A 14,843-nucleotide genomic window follows, 5' to 3' on the forward strand; every position below is an offset into this window, starting at 1 on the left:
TATGCTGCCTGGATTATCGTTACGTACAAGATTTTGAGTATGGTATAGATCTTCCTCTTAGGAATTGTTTCAGTGATTGAGACCTCTCTGGTCATAGAAGCAGCTGTAAACCTTTTCATCAAATTGTTATTTTTCTGACCGGGTATTGGTTGTTGTAATTGTCAATTTTACTTTGTTGGGATAGACAGATCAAGATGCTCTTATCTGATATTCAGTTTTCCTTTAAATTGTCATTGTATAAATTGAAACTGTAAGTTCTGTAGGCAAAATTACCCAAATTACACCAGCGCGCAGGTTGTTTTATTTTTTAATTTTTGTGCAATCCAGATTGTCTCAAGAGTCAAGATATAAACGTCAGCAACATTTTGATACATTTTTTTTCAATATTATTTATTTAAGTTGTACATTATGTTAATCTCCTAGTCACCTGTCTTCCATTGCAATTTTGGAATGGCCAAAATACTCGTAACCCGACTGACTAAAGGCCATGTTACACGCTGCAATTTTTCTTGCAACTTGCAATGAACTTCTACTTTTAAGAGATGTAAATTAGTGAAGAGTTTTCAAAATGTAAGTGTAAGTGTAAGAAACGCCATGGAATGTACCATATAGAATGTACCTTCGGGCTAAATAGATAAATAGATAAACGAACAATGCGCTCAATCACGCATCATCTCGATTAACTACGACAACACACGATGCAACTGCGCGAGGAAATTGCGAAGCTTTCCGACGAATGTTTACAAACACCTGACGAGGATCCGGAATGACGTTTTATCCTCAACTTCAACACCACGTTTCCCATTGTGATTCAATGGAAACCCGAATTATCCACGAAAATCTTCAACAACAAACTAACAAATGCCGAAATACACACGTTTGACGTAACTTAGCACTGAAAAATAAACTTGTCTTTTAGTGTGCAAAATTCATATTTAAGAAACGTTTACCCAATATTGAGTTTGAAACCCTTCCTAAAATAGATGTAATGTCAACTCGTATGATATTTTTTGTTTTGTGATCTGCACTATGAGTTTTGTATGCAAGAGAGACTATCTTCATCTCAGAACAATGTTTTGTCGTTGAAAGAAGCGATATATATTATGAAATAGCGACAGGAAATAGTGCACAAATAAAACTCACACAAATTTCACCAATAAAACCGCAAATGAATTGATATTAAATAAACTTCTTTCGCAAAAAAAAGAAGTATCGAGAGTTGAAGTAATACAGTGCGTTTATTTTCTTGGTAAAACACCGCAGTGTTTTTACTGCTGCCGCAGCAAGCGAACAACCCAACAGATTCTAATGTCTAATGGACAATTTGAGGCGCAAATAAAAATTTCCTTTTGACGCATTGTACGACGGTACCAGTGTTCATCGTTTTGTCTGACCGGTCATGAAACTTGCTGACCATTCAAAGTGCAAACCAGAAATATGAATGTAGTCCACAAAGTCTACATTCTAGGTTTGAGTAGTGGTTTCAGGCAGCATTTCTACCCGTGCGTAACTACGTTTAATTTTCAAGTATTGCGCATGTTCTTTAATTGTGTTGCATCCTCAGCCAAAAATATCGCGCAAAATATGTCGTCAATGCACGTGTGAAACGAAAACCATATGGCGGACGTTTGGGTTGGTTGTGAAACAGGAGTACTCAAAAGTTGCTGTGTTTTAATTGCTGTGTTTTATATTTTTCACTCTTTAGTACCTTCACGTTTTCCCACACTTAAATTGTTTTTCACTTCACCCCAGGTAAAAATCTAGGATCATACAAGTTATTCTCTGGCAGTGTTCAGGACATTCAATTCCATCAAACAGAACCACTTGTTGCATCTTGTGGCCTGGACAGATATCTCAGAATTCATCACATTGATACACGGCAAATTGTAGATAAGGTGAGAAATATGGGCTCCAGATCAAACAGAAGTTCAAAGTACTGTTAAAAAACGTTCAGCTTTATTAGATATGCTTGCTATATCCAGTATATTATGAGGTCAGTGATCAGCGTCTTAATAATAAATCATCATAATTCTATTTTATTTAGATATACTTAAAATCCCGATTAAAGGGTCTCTTGTTTTCAAAAACACATACACAGGTAAAACAAATGATTTTCTACTATCTCCCCGTATCCACCTAATACCCCCCTCATCCCTTTCTGTAACCCAGGCCCCTGCGCCCACACCAAATCCTCGTTTCCTAACTTTCCAAACTATTTTCAGGATTCCGCGGAGGTAAAAATAACTCAAACAAGCGAAGACATAATGTTAATACAGAAGAAGACAAAGTTGATAGTGAGGGCGAAGAAGATGTTTGGAAAGACATGGAGTTGGTTCAAGACGATCTCATAAACAAGAAAAAAAGTACGTTTAAAAAAATGACGTACATTTAACATGTTATTCCAGTGAAAAAGCCATCGAGCTGAGACCCTCAAAGTCCTTTTTATCCATAAAAGGTTTACTGAGTTCAGATTAATACCCGGTGATCTAAAAATGCAGAAAAAGACTAGGGTTGAATTTTAGATTTCACATGTCCAAATGGCCGCTAGTTTCCGATTTTTTCTTCACGGCCAGATGAGCATTTTCTCATTATCAATTTGCCAGCTTTGTTACAGAATCTGTTGTAATACCACCCCTTATGACGTCTTTCTCATTTCTGCCTTAATAAAACAAAGAAAGAAAAATAGAGATTTTTGGCCGGAAAAGAACTCAACGTTAAAAAAATAGCTAAAATAAAAAAATTCTGCGAAAATGCTGCAGTGTCCATATATGCCAATAACCTGATAGCAACTGTTCGTGGCAGTTCATTTCTGAGAAATATTGGCGGGGTTTTGGTTTTTGATATCACCGATGCTGCTACAGTCCGTCTTGACGATGATAATTTTCTTGAAAATAGTGCCTTTGATTTTGGTATTGTCGAAGCAGTTGTCCTTCGTGGAACTTTTCATTTTCACAGCAACAACGTTAGCTTCGTTCGAAACAAACTACGAGTAAATATTACTCTCGGTATATTGTATTTCGGACTTGGAGGTACGCCAGTTAACATCACTTTTAAAAACACGCATTTTCTCGGGAACTATACCTAAATATATTCCGAAGCAGTATTCTTGTTTATTCAAAGAAATCTGGATTCAATAATGTAACTTTGGATACCTGTGCATTTAGGGAGAATGTTGGCTTGACAGGAATAATAACAATCATAGGTCAAACTTCATTCACATGCAAAAATTCTATCATTGATTCAAACAGGATTTTTCCATGCAAGACGGCCGTAATGATGTTGTCTTTGATCAATTCAAAGATTCTGATTACGAATACAACATTTAAGAACAATTCCTGCCGAGCACTTTATGTCTCATTGAAAGGAACTGCCTCGCTAAGAATAGAAAATTCTTCGTTCTTCCGGAACAGGAATTTGGACGGTTTCGGAAGCGCTATACAGATCGCATTTTCCCACCATTTTTTCAGTTATAAGTCTGAAGTTAACAGTTTTGATCAGACTTTTCAGGCTGTCAATGTATTGTTCCAAGAAAATATCGCTTCGGTTTCCAGCGTTTTGGCGGTTATAGGAGGGAAAGTGAAATTAACAAATTGCACAATTTTGAATAATTTTGCCCAGTTCCAAGGCGGGCAAATTGGTAATCGTGGTCAATCGGATTGTGTGTTTAGGCAAACTATTCTGAAGATCACTACGAGTAATGGGATGGAATTTGTAGCCTCTTTATTCCTAAGGCTTTATGGCACTGGAAAGGCGGATATATATAATACAACATTCAATCGTATCACTGAGCCTGTCGACGAACCAATAATCTTGATACCCAAAGCAGAGCAAATCTCATTGGATAACTCTTCCCTGAGTATCTGTCCTTTGGCTCACGCCATTGAAAAGACTAATTATCAATACTTCAGCCTAAGCAGTCGTGATGACAGCGCACTCGCTCTCTCATGTAGGAAATGTGACTATAACTTCTACTCTTTGCAAAGAGGAATGGCGAGAGAATTGAAGGTAGACTCTAGTTTCCAATGCCTCCCATGCCCGCGAGGAGCAGTATGTGTTCCATACATCAGATCAAAGTCGAACTTCTGGGGATATAAAACAAGTTCGAATCCACCTACGTTGGCTTTCATCACTTGCCCGTTTGGCTACTGCAGGTCCCCGCCATCTGACAGCAATGAGTACAATGCATGTCAAGGTAAAAGTACTGGTTATAAGTGTGGGATGTGTTCATCTGGCTGTTCAGAGGCTCTGTGGTCAACAAACTGTACTTTAACACAAGAATGCAACGACTATTGGTTCTGGATTGTATTTCTAGTGTATGTCTTCTTAATGGCAGCTCTCCTCGTCTTCAAACCTCCAATCATAAAATATCCTTTACGAAAGATTTTTTGCTTTAAAACGTTTATAGATAACAGTCGCTTCGCAAACTGGCAAACGGCTTCGTACCGTCACGTTGATCTGGTTCCTGAGGACGACACTGAACAAAACAATCCATCGCTGTCTTCATCAGAGCAAACAAAACAAGATAAAAGACAATTTTCGGGTTTATTAGAGATCATCTTTTATTTCTATCACAACTGCTTCTCTGGTCGACTTCGTTGACCGAATTCTTTGAAACTGAATTTCTCATGCCCGTCCTTGGCTTCTTCAACTTCCAACCAGGTGTAACAAATCGTGGTTTTGTCTGCCCTATTCCAGGGCTGACACCAAAGCTTAAGACAAAGCTTCTTTTTAAAGTTGCTCCCGTCTTCGGGACGCTCGCTGCAATCTTTTTTCTCTATGCCTTCCACGTCCTCATTCGTTGCAAAAGATGTTTTCTTCGACCTGACATTTCTCCCTACCTTCAAGCCAGCGTCAAAACAGTGTTCCTTGGCTACGTGACCCTGGCTACTGTCAGTATTTCGCTAATTCGCTGTGTCCCCGTTACAGGCAAGCTAAGATAATTCTACAATGGAAACGTCGTATGCTACGAATGGTGGCAATATGCATCGTTCATTTTCAATGCTATCTTTGTCGTTCCATTCATATTCGTTCTTGCTTGGATTCCGTTCAAGCTTAACAAAGATAAAATAACCGAAAGAAATTACCTCTGTCGTTCTTGTTTCAAAGGCTATTTCATATCGTTTGTCGATTTGAAGACGAACATGCCGAGGAAAGCGAAAATTTGAGCGCCTTGAAAGAGTTGCTTCTAGCTCCATACGCACAGCCAAATGAGACGAGCAAGCGAGGAGCTTTGTAGTGGCAGAGCATTTTGATTGCTCGTCGATTTATTTTGGTTGTAATCTTTAGCGTGGTGACCGAGCCATCCATCAGATTATTCTGCATGACGCTTGCCTGCCTTTTCATTCTATGCCTTCATCTCAAAATTAAACCATTTCAAAATTCTTTCTCGAACAACCTCGAGTCCATTTCCTTGATGTCTTTGATAGTTTTAGCTCTGATAAACCTGTTTAGGTCCGTGTTTTCTAGTTCTCATCAAAACATCGAGGGACCTTTGGTGCCAGTTTTCAAAGCTTTCAAATGGCTGGAAGTTCTTATTTTAGAGATGTTTCCGGCAATTCTTGTTCTTTTTGTATGCTTTGCAATTATTTCGATATTCGCTCGTTTTCCTTACGTTTGCAGCAGGGCGTTTCTTAAATGTTTCTCCAGACTTTGTCACAAGAGGTGTTTGCGACGTGATTCGAATTCTAGTTTTCTGATAAACGTTTGTGACAGGAACGACGATGAATAGCGAGACTCTTGTCGTGTGTATTGTAAGATACTTGCAAAGTTAAGTTTAGTTGATAAAGTTGATTTTTTCAAGCCAATTGGTAACATAATAAAAAAGTAGTTGTATTGTGACATAAGCGCATCTTTTCGTGTGTATTGCAAAGTTGAGTTTAGTTGATAAAGATGATTCTTTCTAGCTAATTAAAATCATAAAAAAGCAACTGTATTGTGACAAATGCTTTATTGAAAACCTGTTTTATAAATGTTTTGGAAATATAATATACTGAAACTGCAAACTTCATCTGCGTCTCTTTTTGTTATACTATAGGGACCTGATGGGATTCCAAACTGGATTCTAAAGGAATACGCCGTAATACTTTCCGACCCTATTTGCCATGTTATAAACTGTTCCTTTGCTGACCAATATCTTCCCTCATCTTGGAAATTAGCTAATGTCATCCCAGTACCAAATCAAAGCCCGGTCGAGGATATGAACAATCACCTAGCTTAGACCCATTTCCCTAACGCAAACTATTTCCAAAGTCGCTGAGGAGTTTGTTGTGGAATTGTATATCGCACCTGCGATTCTGGATATTATTGATCCCTGTCAGTTTGGAGCCATACCGAAGTCCTCGACAGCGCATGCCCTTATTTCCATAATACACCACTGCATGGGCTCAAGCAACGGACGCAACAGGAGCTGCAGTCAGAGTAGTTTTGTTTGACTATAAAAAAGCGTTCGATTTAATCGATCACCAAACCTTCTACAAAAGATCTTTAGTTTAAACATCCCCCGGAGGATTGCGCGGTGGGTAGCCGACTTTTTAACGAATCGTAAACAACGTGTTAAACTCTCACACGATTGTTTTTCTGAATGGGGAGATGTCCCCTCTGGTGTTCCGCAGGGGACAAAATTAGGGCCGTGGCTGTTCCTACTTATGATCAACGACTTAAAGATCCAAAATGTCAGTAGCTGGAAATTCGTTGATGATACAACTGTATCGGAAATTGTCCAGAGTGCAGCAAATAGCCAGGTCCAAAATTCAGTCACGTCTGTCGAAAAGTAGTCCGCTGAAAACAAACTTCAGTTGAATGCTAAGAAATGTAAAGAACTTATTATCGACTTCAAACATTCTAAACACATTTTTGATCCTTTAACAGTGAATGGCCGACCACTTATGGTTGTTAAACATGCAAAGATCCTAGGTCAAAACATCTCATCTGACCTCCAGTGGAACTCCCACATTGACGAAACAGTAAAAAAAGCTAACAAACGTATGTATTTCTTAATACTGCTGAAGCGTTCTGGAGTGCCAGCTGTGGAAATCCGAAATTTTTTCACCACTTGTATTAGACCCTTGTTAGAATACTGCTCACAAGTGTTCCATCATTCCCTCCCAAAATACCAGTGTGATGACTTAGAAAATGTTCAGAAAAGAGCGCTTGCTATCATCTCACCAAGCCAACCATACAAATCTAACTTGCAGACGTTTAACCTATCTTCTCTAAAAGATAGACGTTCTCAGCTATGCGAAAGGTGGTTCTCGTCTATCATGAATTCAGAATCTCATAAACTGCACCCTATTACCTCCCTTACAAGAAGAAAGCTACAACATTAGGAAGAAGCGCGCGGGTCCTTAATATTCCCATGATACGGACTGAACGCTTCAAGCGGACCTTTATTTCGTCTATGTGTAATATAACCAATTCACTTTGATAATTTGTATATATTTAAAATATTTTATAATTCGTGTGAATAAGCTTTTAATATTTCATGTAATATTTCAAATGTAATATTTCATGTAATGTTTTTGCGTTTTCGACGAAATTCACTAAATAAATAAATGAATAAAGGAACCAACCGAGTGCTTTGAAATATAAAAAGAAACTCAAAGTTTTGGTGCCGTTTTTGTCAGTAGATTAAGTCGCATGGCTTAGAATGAAATTAAGTCAAGTCATATAATATTTTACGCAGCTGCTCAGTGTATATGAAGGGAGTGTACTATCAAATAAGTGAAATAACCCATATTATTCAAGATTTAATATCCGCTTTAATATTAAGTACAGTACGTACAGACCGATAGTGTCATGTGCGCCACAAGCAAAAATCGCCATGTAAGACACAGCATTGAATCTTTAGTTAGTTTTAAAGAAAATACTCTTAAATATATACTTAAAATTAAATTTTGAATTTATTACGGAACACTTTATTATGAAAACGAAAAAAAGCAAAAAATAAAATTGAAAATATAGGCGCAAAACGGACTTCCTGTTTGAAAAGGAATTTCATTATGTTCTGTGATGCCCTGCTTATGATAAATTGTTTTTCTTCACTTTCTCAGAAGTTCTTTGTACAATTGAGCTGTCAGTTATATCACTGTAACTTTGATTGCTCGTCATTGCTTGCGCTTGTTTTAATCAGAAGATGCTGTTGATCTGGTTGGCAGGATTGTATGCAGTCTTAGTATATTCCTCTGGTAAGAAGCATATCTTTGTTTTTTAAAACTCTCTTCGAAATGTTAAGTAATCGACCTTGTCATTTAAACTTCAAGCTGATGATTAGAGATTTCACATCATTTGTGACATCTGTAAAAAAACTATTACGCGATAGAATTGCGTAACTTTCCTATTTTACAGCTGTTTTATTTTCCAATTCTTGTGCGTCGCTCACTTTGCCTAGTGCAATTCCTGCAGATGCTAACCAAATAGTCCATCTGTATGGGTATTACGAAATATATACTATTTGTTTAATCCTTTCATTATATTTCAGTGTGTCGTGAATCATCTCAACACTCAATCTATGTATCGCGTTTCAATGGGAATGATACGACAAATTGCGGTACTCCAATATTCCCTTGTCGCAGTATATCTTATGGCATTCTACAACTAACAGAGGGGTCAGTAATCTACCTGGATGGCAAAGAAACGGCCAAAAACCCTTACCAATGCGAAAACCAAGACCCTGGACAACCGGGAATTCGTATTAATAAAAGCATATTATTCGTCAGTATCAGATCACGTGCTTACATCTCGTGTCTCCATGGAAACCCCTGGTTGGTGAACGGAACTAAGCTAGTCAACGGTGTACAAGTTGGTTTCTTCGGTCTAACCTTTTTGAATACATCTTTTCGCTTTTTTGACACCTCTGTATTTGCAAAGGACACCGTATTTGCGGAGACTAAACTTACCAGCATGCATATTGAAGTGTTGAACCTGCGGCAATTTGATCTGACGTTGGATTCTGTTATCTTCCAACAGAATAAAGCGTGCATACGAATTGAGGTCGACACTGGGATTGAGGTTTCCATAGACGTAACTAATACGTCTTTCCTTCAAAATGGAAATTCTCTTTCGTCAATTCTTTTTTTATATTGCCGCGAGGGAAATTCTACGATCAGCATTGAAATGAGAAACTGCAGTTTTAAGGAAAACCTCTTTGAGGGATACGGAATGATTTTCATTATAAACCAACTTGGAACGACGAAGCTTGCAGTCAATCGACTGAGGATGGAAGAAAATAGTCAAACAAACGCGAGCGACGAATATGACAGCATGTTTACTCTTTTCACCGACGAATTGTTCATGACATTTGATCACGGGTTTATTTACAAAACATTTGCTACTTTTCTTACTGTGATTGGAGGTTCAGCGCACATGAACATCTCAAACTTTCAGTTGGACAGATACAATTCGATCATTTTCGCTGGTGGTTTATTTGAAGTGTTTGTCGTCGCTGAATGTAACCTTCACATTCGTGATTCTTGTTTTCGTAATGGCAGAAACACTGGTTCGGGCGGTATAATTACAATCGACGCGTCGTTTTCGATGCTAACTATCCAAAACTCAAATTTTGAGAACATTTCGACATCAAATTACGGTGGCGTGGTATATATTGGTAACGTGGTATATACTGGTAAGCAAAAACCACCAGAATCGAAGAGTTCCGTCTTTCTAAGTATAATTAACTCATCGTTCTCAGAAATCGTAACGGGAGCCAATGCTGCGGTGTTCATACTTGCCAACAACCTTATTGCAATTGTTCGTGGCAGTTCATTTCTGAGAAATATTGGCGGGGTTTTGTTTCTTATTATCCACGAAGCTGCTACAGTTCGTCTTGACGATGATAATTTTCTTGAAAATAGCGCCATTGATTTTGGTATTGTGCAAGCAGATGTCTCACCTGAAACGTCGACATTTAATCTTCAAACCAACAACGTGAGCTTCGTTCGAAACAAACTGTCAGGAAATGGTGCTTTAGGTGTATTGTATTTGGCACTTGAAGATACACCAGGTGATGTCACTTTAAAAAATACGCGTTTCCTCGGGAACCTAAATATGGCTGGTAGCAGTATTTTTGTTTCTTCAAATAAATCTAGATTAAATAATGTAACTTTGGATGACTGTGTATTTCGGGAGAATATTGGCTTGACAGGAATAATAACAATCATAGGTCAAACTTCACTGACATGCAAAAATTCTATCATCGATTCAAACAGGATTATTCCTTGCACGACGGCCGTAATATTGCTGTTATTGAACAATTCAAAGATTCTGATTACAAATACAACATTTAAGAACAATTCCTGCAAAGCACTTAATGTTTTATTGGAAGGAACTACCTCGCTAAGAATAGAAGATTCCTCGTTTTTCCGGAACAGGAATTTGGACAGTTCAGGGGGCGCAATAGAATTAGCATTTCTCCCCGATTTGTTCAGTTATAAGTCGCAGGAAGAAAACTGTTTTAACCGGATCTTTCAGGTTGTTATTGTCAATGTATTGTTCAAAGAAAATATCGCTTTAGTTTCCAGCGTTTTGGCGGTCACAGGAGTAAAAGTGAAATTAACAAATTGCACAATTTTGAATAATTTTTCCCGGTTCCAAGGCGGTCAAATTGTTAATCGTGGTCAATCGGATCTGAGTTTATATCATTGTGTGTTTAGGCAAACTATTCCCAACATCATTACGAGTGATGGGACGGGATTTGTAGCCTCATCTTTCCTACGATTTTACAGCACTGGAAAGGCGGACATATATAATACAACATTCAATCGCATCACTGAACCTGTCGACGAACCAATAATCCTGATACCCAAAGCTGAGCAAATATCATTGGACAACTCTTCCCTGAGTATCTGTCCCTTGGCTAACGCCATTGAAAAGACTAATTATAAATACTTCAGCCTAAACAGTCGGGATGACAGCGCACTCGCTCTCTCATGCAGGAAATGTGACTATAACTTCTACTCTTTGCAAAGAGGGACGGCAAGAGGATTGAAGGTAGACTCTGGTTTTCAGTGCCTCCCATGCCCGCGAGGCGCAGTATGTGTTCCATACATTAGATCAAAGCCAAACTTTTGGGGATATAAAACAAGTTCGAATCCACCTACGTTGGCTTTCCTCACTTGCCCGTTTGGCTACTGCAGGTCCCCGCCATCTGACAGCACTGAGAACAATGCATGTCAAGGTAAACGTACTGGTTTTATGTGTGGGTTGTGTTCATCTGGCTATTCAGAGGCTATCTGGTCAACGAACTGTACTTTAACACGAAAATGCAACGACTATTGGTTCTGGATTGTATTTCTAGTGTATGTCTTCTTAATGGCAGCTCTCGTCGTCTTTAAACCTCCAATGATAAAATATCCTTTACGACAGATTATTTGGTTTAAAACGTTTATAGATGGCAGTCGCTTCGCAAACTGGCAAACGGCTTTGTACCGTCACGTTGATCTGGCTCCTGAGGACGACACTGAACAAAACAATCCATCGCTGTCTTCATCAGAGCAAACAAAACAAGATAAAAGACAATTTTCGGGTTTATTGGAGATCATCTTTTATTTCTACCAAATTTCACAACTGCTTCTCTGGTCGACTTCGCTGACCGAATTCTTTGAAACTGAATTTCTCATGCCCGTCCTTGGCTTCTTCAACTTCCAACCAGGTGTAACAAATCGTGGTTTTGTCTGTCCCATTCCAGGGCTGACACCAAAAACAAAGCTTCTTTTTAAAGTTGCTCCGATCTTCGGGACGCTCGCTGCAATCTTTCTTCTCTATGCCTTCCACGTCCTCATACGTTGCAAGAGAGGTTTTCGTCGACCTGACATTTCTCCCTACCTTCAAGCCAGCGTCAAAACAGTGTTCCTTGGCTACGTGACCCTGGCTACTGTCAGTATTTCGCTAATTCGTTGTGTCCCCGTTGCAGGCAAGCTCAGATGGTTTTACAATGGGAACGTCGTATGCTATGAATGGTGGCAATATGCATCGTTTATTTTCAATGCCATCTTTGTCGTTCCATTCATATTAGTTCTCGCTTGGATTCCGTTCAAACTTTACCATAATAAAATAACCGTCAGAAATGTCCTTCTAGCTGTTGTTTGTCCTCTGTCGTTCGTGTTTCAAATGCTAGTCCGCATTGTTTGTCGATTTGAAGATGAACATGCCGAGGAAAGCGAAAATTTGAGCGCTTTAAAAGAGTTGCTTCTAGGTCCATACGCACAGCCAAATGAAACGAGCAAGCGTGGAGCTTTGTATTGGCAGAGCATTTTGATTGCTCGTCGATTTATTTTTGTTGTAATATTTTGCGTGGTGACCGAGCCATCCATCAGATTATTCTGCATGACGCTTGCTTGCCTTTTCATTCTATGGCTTCATCTCAAAATTAAACCATTTCAAAATTCTTTCTCGAACAACCTCGAGTCCATTTCCTTGATGTTTTTGATAGTTTTAGCTCTGATAAACCTATTTAGGTCCGTGTTTTCTAATTCTCATCAAAACATCGAGGGACCTTTCGTGTCAGTTTTCAAAGCTTTCATATGGCTGGAGGTTCTTATTTTAGGGATGTTTCCTGCAATTCTTGTTCTTCTTGTATGCTTTGCAATTATTTCGATATTCGCTCGTTTTCTTTTCGTGTGCAGCAGGGCTTGTCTTAAATGTTTCTCCAGACTTTGTCGCAAGAGGTGTTTGCGACGTGATTCGAATTCTAGTTTTCTGATAAACGTTTGTGACAGGAACGATTATGAATAGCGAGACTCTTGTCGTGTGTATTGTAAGATACTTGCAAAGTTAAGTTTAGTTGATAAAAGCCCCGTTTACACTACACTAAATTTATCAGCACGGCACGGCTAAAATGGGCACCCGTACCCAATTTTATTAGTGTTCAGGCTACCAAAACAAAGGCCGAGTACAGATGAAATGGGTACGGGTGCCCATTTTAGCCGTGCCGTGCCAATAAATTGAGTGTAGTGTAAACGGGACTAAAGTTGATTTTTCCAGCCAATTGGCGATTAACATAATAAAAAAGCAGTTGTATTGTGACATAAACGTATTATTGAAAAACATGTTTAATAAATGATTTGGAAATTATAATCTAAACTGTAAACTTCATCCGCGTCTGTTTTTGTTATTCTATAGTCTATACGAATTCAGTACGTCTTTTAAAATCGCTTTGATTTTTGAGAAAAATCATCTCTGTGCATCTTAGAAAACGTGCCAGAGAACTTGCGTTAAGTTATTTATGTTTTTACGTTTTGGTTTATGTACGCTTTTATTTATGTTTGTACGTTTCCATTTCAGGCGGATCCAGGGTTAGGCTGAATAAATTACGAGGCTTAATTTTAATTTCAAAATACTTTAATAGCCAGCTATTGGTTTTCAATTTCTATAGAATTGCATACATGGTCACCCTGATGATGGATTTCATGGAGAGAGGATGCATGGGTTATAAGTGCGATTTCTTTTTCGCAGACGACAAAGAAAAAGAAACCAGCGATGTCAAATCACCTGGCCAAGAAATGGAAGAAACGATCCTGAAGCGTTCCAAAGTCCTCCGCAAACTCCGCCACCACAAGAAGAACTCGCACTAACGGGTCATGTTAATAGACAACATTAACGACAACAGCGCACTAGCGTATAAGACTGGCAACTAGTTTCATATAATCTGCATTCTTTTGCAGAAGGAGTAAAATTAACCGACTAAGAAGATAACTATAAGACAATTTATTTAACTGTTTCTATTTAAACCTGTCCCTTTTGTTACTTGTGCAACACTGTAATATACCAAAATTTGAACATTCTCAAAGAAATTGCATTAAATATTTTGAGCTATAGTCAATCACTCTCCCGTAATTTGAAACTGTACATTTCTGTATTAATAAATGTTTTCTTTATTATGCTGCCTGGATTATCGTTACGTACAAGATTTTGAGTATAGTATAGATCTTCCTCTTAGAAATTAATTGTTTCAGTGATTGAGACCTCTCTGGTCATAGAAACAGCTGTAAACCTTCTGACCGGGTATTGGTTGTTGTAATTGTCAATTTTACTTAGTTAGGATAGACACATCAAGATGCTCTTATCTGATATTCAGTTTTCCTTTAAATTGTCATTGTATAAATTGAAACTGTAAGTTCTGTAGGCAAAAGTAGCCAAATTACACCACGCGCGCGGGTTATTTTACTCATGCAATCCAAATTGTCTCAACAAGGGCGTAGGAAGCATCCAGAGGTTGGGGGGGGCACCAGCTTCTAGGGGCACTTTTGGTTAATAAAAATGACGGTTAAATGGTAAGTAAAAATATATATATAGGGGACGGTTTGATTCAGGGACCGCCGACCGGAGAGCATTTTTCGTATTTCTTGGGCTTCGTACTGCTAGGGGGTCCGAAGGCATGCTCCCCCGAGAAAATTTTGAGATATAGGCCTCTGAAATGGGCGCAAATCCCTCTCAATTTAAGGGATATTGGGAAACAGTAGATACTTTTTTGTTTCTTTTCGCTTCCCAAAAAGGCTTTTTTTTTCACATAAAGGGAACTTTTGGTCCCTTGAAAAATCTTGGGGGGGCACGTGCCCCCAGTGCCCCCCCCTTCCTACGCCACTGTCAGTCTCAAGATATAAACGACAGCAACATTTTGATACATTTTTTCAATATTATTTATTTCAGTTGTACTTTACGTTAATCTCCTAGTCACCAGTCTTCCAATTGCAATTTTGGAATGGCCACATTACTCGTAATCCGACCGACTAAAGGCCATGTTACAATGGCCCGACTAAAGGACAAGTTGCAATGCACTTTTACTTTTAAAAGATGTAAATTAGTAAAGAGTCTTGAAAATGTAAGTGTAAGAAACGCCATGGAATGTAATG

This window comes from Dendronephthya gigantea, unplaced genomic scaffold (genome assembly GCF_004324835.1).
Source record: "Dendronephthya gigantea isolate DGI-Jeju-01 unplaced genomic scaffold, DenGig_1.0 000081F, whole genome shotgun sequence".
Taxonomy (NCBI): Eukaryota; Metazoa; Cnidaria; class Anthozoa; order Malacalcyonacea; family Nephtheidae; genus Dendronephthya; species Dendronephthya gigantea.